Source organism: Panulirus ornatus, chromosome 5 (assembly GCF_036320965.1).
Source record: "Panulirus ornatus isolate Po-2019 chromosome 5, ASM3632096v1, whole genome shotgun sequence".
NCBI lineage: Eukaryota > Metazoa > Arthropoda > Malacostraca > Decapoda > Palinuridae > Panulirus > Panulirus ornatus.
Window position 1 is genome coordinate 46,172,055 of NC_092228.1, and position 7,270 is coordinate 46,179,324.

Genomic DNA, 7,270 nt, shown 5'->3' on the forward strand with positions numbered 1-7,270 from the left:
CGAAGGGGAGAGAGAGAGGGGAGGGGTGAGAGAGGGGAGAGAGAGGTGAGGGGTGAGAGAGGGGGGTGAGAGAGGGGAGGTAAGAAAGTGAGGGGAAGAGAAATTCACCGTTTGTTTACATCTTTCTTTTTACTTCCGCCGAGAAGCTCGAGCTAAGGAGGCTTGCTATATATATATATATATATATATATATATATATATATATATATATATATATATATATATATATATATATATATATGTATGTATATATATATATATATATATATATATATATATATATATATATATATATATATATATGTATATATATATATATATATATATATATATATATATATATATATATATATATATTTGCTTTTCCATCCGCAAAGAACTTGGCGTCGGTTCGAACCCGCATGAATAACCCGAACGGAATGAAATCATAGAAAACGAGAGTGGGGGTGAGGGGTGGAGGGGAGACTTATTTCCCCGGTGAATGAAAATGGTTCCGAACACGGCCGTAGATGTCGCTCGTGGACTCCACCTCCTAAAATGAAATCGCCCGCGTTCTTCACAGAACCAGATTTGCATAAAGCAATTCGAGAACAAGCAATATATATATATATATATATATATATATATATATATATATATATATATATATATATATATATATATATATAGACCCAAACAGAAAACGGCGGAGTGTTCAAACACGGTTGAAAAGTATTGTATGTAACGTTTTCATTATGTCGCCGTAATTACCATTTGCCTTCCCCTGTAAACGATTGATTCGAGGGTAGTTACTTTGCATAACTATTTACGATCGTTATCCATCGTGTTACAACGTAGGCTCGTTAGGCCTCTGTGTCTACAATTGGGTCGTTACAGGGGAGGGTGTTTCACACTCACATTGCCCCCATCTCTTAATCTTGTGTATATATGTGCGACTAAAAGGGGAGGGAGTGGGGGGCTGGAAATCCTCCCCTCTCGCTTTTTTTTTTTTTTTCCAAAAGAAGGAACAGAGAAGGGGGCCAGGTGAGGATATTCCCTCAAAGGCCCAGTCCTCTGTTCTCAACGCTACCTCGCTAATGCGGGAAATGTCGAATAGTGTGAAAGATATATATATATATATATATATATATATATATATATATATATATATAAAGATATATATATATATATATGTGTGTGTGTGTGTGTGTGTATATACCAGCCTAAGCCAGGTACATATTTACAGTCCAGCTGGCGACGGGAAGATGAGCACCTGGGTTGGGTGTGGGCCGGCTACCTCGCCCAAGACTCGAAGCCATGTTTGCGATGTCCGCGCTGGCTCAAGGTAGGTAACGAACTTGTCATTTATTGTCTAGTTAGCAACTGGAAAGAAAGAAATTGTGGAGGACATTATTGGGATTTTCTCTATTTAAGAATCTACAAAGAAATAGGCAGAGAAGAGACGAATTGGAAACGGAGTATTGTGAAGGACTGTTGAATGTGAGAGAGTCATTGTAAGTGATTTTATGGGAGAAAAGAAAAGAAGAGGTGGTGAATGCCTTGCGAAAGACGAGGTGCGGCAGTTGGGCCAGAGTGGACGAGATTGCATTTTATATTTATTTATTTTTTTTCATTCTTTTCAGAAAGCAGGCGACTGTGTTGAGCACAGTGTTACGTCATCCAAGTACATACAAAAAGTACATACATATGTATTCAAATACATACGCTAAGTTCCATTATAGAAAAAATTATTATAGTCAACATTATATTATTATTATTATTATTATTATTATTATTATTATTATTATTATTATTATTATTATTATTATTTATTATTATTATTATTATTATTTTATTATTATTATTATTATTATTATTATTATTATTATTATTATTATTATTATTATATTTGTTATTATTATGATTATTATTATTATTATTATTATTATTATTATTATTATTATTATTATTATTATTATTGTAATTAAGGTAATTAACATAATGTTTGATGAACGTTCTCTCACAAATAATTACCATATTTGTTGGTTGTTTATCCTTAATAAGGGTCGTCAACTGCGGGGGGGGGGGTCATTAAGGTCGTCCATGTCCAGTTATAAACGCCAAGTCGTAAGATCCTGAACCCACGCCCCCCCTTCACTCAAAGGTCGTACCGTCGTGCTCAAGGGTCGTACCGTCGTGCTCAAGGGTCGTACCATCCTGCTCAAGGGTCGTACCATCCTGCTCAAGGGTCGTCCCGTCGTGCTCAAGGGTCGTACCATCGTGCTCAAGGGTCGTACCGTCGTGCTCAAGGGTCGAACCGTCGTGGTCAAGGGTCGTGCCGTCGTGTTCAAGGGTCGTACCATCCAGCTCAAGGGCCGTACCGTCGTGCTCAAGGGTCGTACCAGCGTGCTCAAGGGTCGTACCGTCGTGCTCAAGGGTCGAACCGTCGTGGTCAAGGGTCGTACCATCGTGCTCAAGGGTCGTACCATCGTGCTCAAGGGTCGTACCGTCGTGCTCAAGGGTCGTACCGTCGTGCTCAAGGGTCGTACCGTCGTGCTCAAAGGTCGTACCGTCGTATCCATGGGTCGTACCGCCGTGCTCAAGGGTCTTACCGTCGTGCTCGAGGGTCGTCTGTCGCGCTGAGAGGTCGTCGTCCCGCTGTGAGAGGTCGTCCCTCTATGAGGTCGTCCCGCTATGAGGTCGTAGGGTCGCAAGACCAGGAAACTCTGTAGCGCCATCCCCTAACGCCGTAGTTGCCAACGTTCACCAGACCAGCAACACCGGATGGGAGGAGGAGGGCGCCACATTACGTCATCTTATCCTAACTCAACACTTGAGTTTCTTCTCTTACTAACTGCAGTCAACCACTCCACCATTTTCTACCCCTTTACGAAGTCCCCCCCAGGTAAGAGAAGGCGTTTAAACATTAAAAATGTCTTCACTTTGTATATATTCGTACGTATATTGGTGTCGGGTCTGCGACGAGATATTTTAGAGGGAAGAATATTTCGCGTTGGACGAGGCGCCGTATTGGGGGGGCGGGCCCTCAAATATCCGAACGCCGGATAAAATACAAGCCGGTTACCAGTAGAGAACTGGGAGTTTATCCGGGTGGGGGATGGCCGCTCAGGGACACTTACGCCAGATCAAAAAAGTTTACTGAAACGTTTCGTTTTGGCGCGAAGGAACAAAGAAAAAAAAAAGAAAATGGGAAAAAGGGGTCGGCGGACAGGTTGCCAAGTAGTGCGTTATTATGGCTCTTATTTAAGGAGTTTGCTCTCTTTCCCGCCCACTGTGGGGAGCGGCGCTCTCTAGTCAGGTGGGAAATAGAGAAAAGAAAAAATATTTCTTTTTTCTTCATTGAGAGACAGTTATGCTAATTTGATACTAATTATTTTTACAGAATATATATATATATATATATATATATATATATATATATATATATATATATATATATATATATATATATATATATATAAGTATATATATATATATATATATATATATATATATATATATATATATATATATATATATATTGTCTCCCCTTATGATGTGATTATGACACGAAAGTGCACTTGGGAACTTATAGCGTCTTATTTCCCTCGTGGACTCGTACGAATATACTTGATCACGCGCTCCACTGTGATCCATCCCAATATACATATATACCAAACTATATATATATATATATATATATATATATAGATATAGATATAGATATAGAGATATAGGCGAGGAGAGTAAATAAGACAATAGTTAAATCGTCAGAGGCATCTTGTCCAAAAATATGTTGTATAAAGACAAGGTAGATGGCGTTATAAAGCCAAGATGGAGGTAATAAGTGGTATAAAGACAAGGTAGATGGCGTTATAAAGCCAAGATGGAGGTAATAAGTGGTATAAAGACAAGGTAGATGGCGTTATAAAGCCAAGATGGAGGTAATAAGTGGTATAAAGCCAAGATGGAGGTGATAAGTGTATAAAGACAAGGTAGATGGTGTTATAAAGCCAAGATGGAGGTAATAAGTGGTATAAAGACAAGGTAGATGGCGTTATAAAGCCAAGATGGAGGTAATAAGTGGTATAAAGACAAGGTAGATGGCGTTATAAAGCCAAGATGGAGGTAATAAGTGGTATAAAGACAAGGTAGATGGCGTTATAAAGCCAAGATGGAGGTAATAAGTGTTATAAAGCCAAGATGGAGGTAATAAGTGGTATAAAGCCAAGATGGAGGTAGTAAGTGGTATAAAGACAAGGTAGATGGCGTTATAAAGCCAAGAAGGAGGTAATATGTGGTATAAAGACAAGGTAGATGGCGTTATAAAGCCAAGATGGAGGTAATAAGTGGTGTAAAGCCAAGATGGAGGTAATATGTGGTATAAAGACAAGGTAGATGGCGTTATAAAGCCAAGATGGAGGTAATAAGTGGTATAAAGCCAAGATGGAGGTAATAAGTGGTATAAAGCCAAGATGGAGGTAATAAGTGGTATAAAGACAAGGTAGATGGCGTTATAAAGCCTAGATGGAGGTAATAAGTGGTATAAAGCCAAGATGGAGGTAATAAGTGGTATAAAGACAAGGTAGATGGTGTTATAAAGCCAAGATGGAGGTAATAAGTGGTATGAAGACAAGGTAGATGGCGTTATAAAGCCAAGATGGAGGTAATAAGTGGTATAAAGCCAAGGTAGATGGTGTAATAAAGCCAAGATGGAGGTAATAAGTGGTATAAAGCCAAGATGGAGGTAATAAGTGGTATAAAGACAAGGTAGATGGCGTTATAAAGCCAAGATGGAGGTAATACGTGGTATAAAGCCAAGATGGAGGTAATAAGTGGTATAAAGACAAGGTAGAAGGCGTTATAAAGCCAAGATGGAGGTAATAAGTGATATAAAGCCAAGATGGAGGTAATAAGTGTATAAAGACAAGGTAGATGGCGTTATAAAGCCAAGATGGAGGTAATAAGTGGTATAAAGCCAAGATGGAGGTAATAAGTGTATAAAGACAAGGTAGATGGCGTTATAGATCCAAGATGGAGGTAATAAGTGGTATAAAGCAAAAGATGGAGGTAATAAGTGATATAAAGCCAAGATGGAGGTAATAAGTGGTATAAAGACAAGGTAGATGGCGTTATAAAGCCAAGATGGAGGTAATAAGTGGTATAAAGCCAAAATGGAGGTAATAAGTGGTATAAAGACAAGGTAGATGGCGTTATAAAGCCAAGATGGAGGTAATAAGTGGTATAAAGACAAGGTAGATGGCGTTATAAAGTCAAGACGGATGTAATAAGTGGTATAAAGCCAAGGTAGATGGTGTTATAAAGCCAAGATGGAGGTAATAAGTGGTGTAAAGCCAAGATGGAGGTAATAAGTGGTATAAAGACAAGGTAGATGGCGTTATAAAGCCAAGATGGAGGTAATAAGTGGTATAAAGCCAAGGTAGATGGCATTATAAAGCCAAGATGGAGGTAATAAGTGGTATAAAGACAAGGTAGATGGCGTTATAAAGCCAAGATGGAGGTAATAAGTGGTATAAAGACAAGGTAGATGGCGTTATAAAGCCAAGATGGAGGTAATAAGTGGTATAAAGACAAGGTAGATGGCGTTATAAAGCCAAGATGGAGGTAATAAGTGGTATAAAGACAAGGTAGATGGCGTTATAAAGCCAAGATGGAGGTAATAAGTGGTATAAAGACAAGGTAGATGGCGTTATAAAGCCAAGATGGAGGTAATAAGTGGTATAAAGACAAGGTAGATGGCGTTATAAAGCCAAGATGGAGGTAATAAGTGGTATAAAGACAAGGTAGATGGCGTTATAAAGCCAAGATGGAGGTAATAAGTGGTATAAAGACAAGGTAGATGGCGTTATAAAGCCAAGATGGAGGTAATATGTGGTATAAAGACAAGGTAGATGGCGTTATAAAGCCAAGATGGAGGTAATAAGTGGTATAAAGACAAGGTAGATGGCATTATAAACCAAGATGGAGGTAATAAGTGGTATAAAGCCAAGATAGAGGTAATAAGTGTATAAAGACAAGGTAGATGGCGTTATAAAGCCAAGATGGAGGTAATAAGTGGTATAAAGACAAGGTAGATGGCGTTATAAAGCCAAGATGGAGGTAATAAGTGGTATAAAGACAAGGTAGATGGCGTTATAAAGCCCAGATGGAGGTAATAAGTGTATAAAGACAAGGTAGATGGCGTTATAAAGCCAAGATGGAGGTAATAAGTGGTATAAAGACAAGGTAGATGGCATTATAAAGCCAAGATGGAGGTAATAAGTGTTATAAAGCCAAGATGGAGGTGATAAGTGTATAAAGACAAGGTAGATGGCGTTATAAAGCCAAGATGGAGGTAATAAGTGGTATAAAGCCAAGATGGAGGTAATAAGTGGTATAAAGACAAGGTAGATGGTGTTATAAAGCCAAGATGGAGGTAATAAGTGTATAAAGACAAGGTAGATGGCGTTATAAAGCCAAGATGGAGGTAATAAGTGGTATAAAGACAAGGTAGATGGCGTTATAAAGCCAAGATGGAGGTAATAAGTGGTATAAAGACAAGGAAGATGGACGTTATAAAGGCAAGATGGAGGTAATAAGTGGTATAAAGACAAGGAAGATGGCGTTATAAAGCCAAGATGGAGGTAATAAGTGGTATAAAGACAAGGTAGATGGTGTTATAAAGCCCAGATGGAGGTAATAAGTGGTATAAAGACAAGGTAGATGGTGTTATAAAGCCAAGATGGAGGTAATAAGTGGTATAAAGACAAGGTAGATGGTGTTATAAAGGCAAGATGGAGGTAATAAGTGGTATAAAGACAAGGTAGATGGCGTTATAAAGCCAAGATGGAGGTAATAAGTGGTATAAAGGCAAGATGGAGGTAATAAGTGGTATAAAGACAAGGTAGATGGCGTTATAAAGGCCAAGATGGAGGTAATAAGTGGTATAAAGACAAGGTAGATGGCGTTATAAAGCCAATATGGAGGTAATAAGTGTTATAAAAACAAGGTAGATGGCGTTATAAAGCCAAGATGGAGGTAATAAGTGGTATAAAGACAAGGTAGATGGCGTTATAAAGCCAAGATGGAGGTAATAAGTGGTATAAAGACAAGGTAGATGGTGTTATAAAGGCAAGATGGAGGTAATAAATGGTATAAAGACAAGGTAGATGGTGTTATAAAGCCAAGATGGAGGTAATAAGTGGTATAAAGACAAGGTAGATGGCGTTATAAAGCCAAGATGGAGGTAATAAGTGGTATAAAGGCAAGATGGAGGTAATACGTGTATAAA

The 7,270-nt window shown here is 38.4% G+C and overlaps 1 protein-coding gene across 1 annotated transcript in view; it reads left to right on the top strand.

Moving 5' to 3' along the window:
• The first annotated feature begins 1,232 nt into the window (after positions 1-1,232).
• The window catches only part of Sur (Sulfonylurea receptor), a 218,284-nt gene continuing 212,246 nt past the window's right edge, over positions 1,233-7,270 (top strand). Inside the window, 1 exon segment of the mRNA XM_071662189.1 lies at positions 1,233-1,324. The gene's annotated coding sequence lies outside the window, so the exon portion shown is untranslated.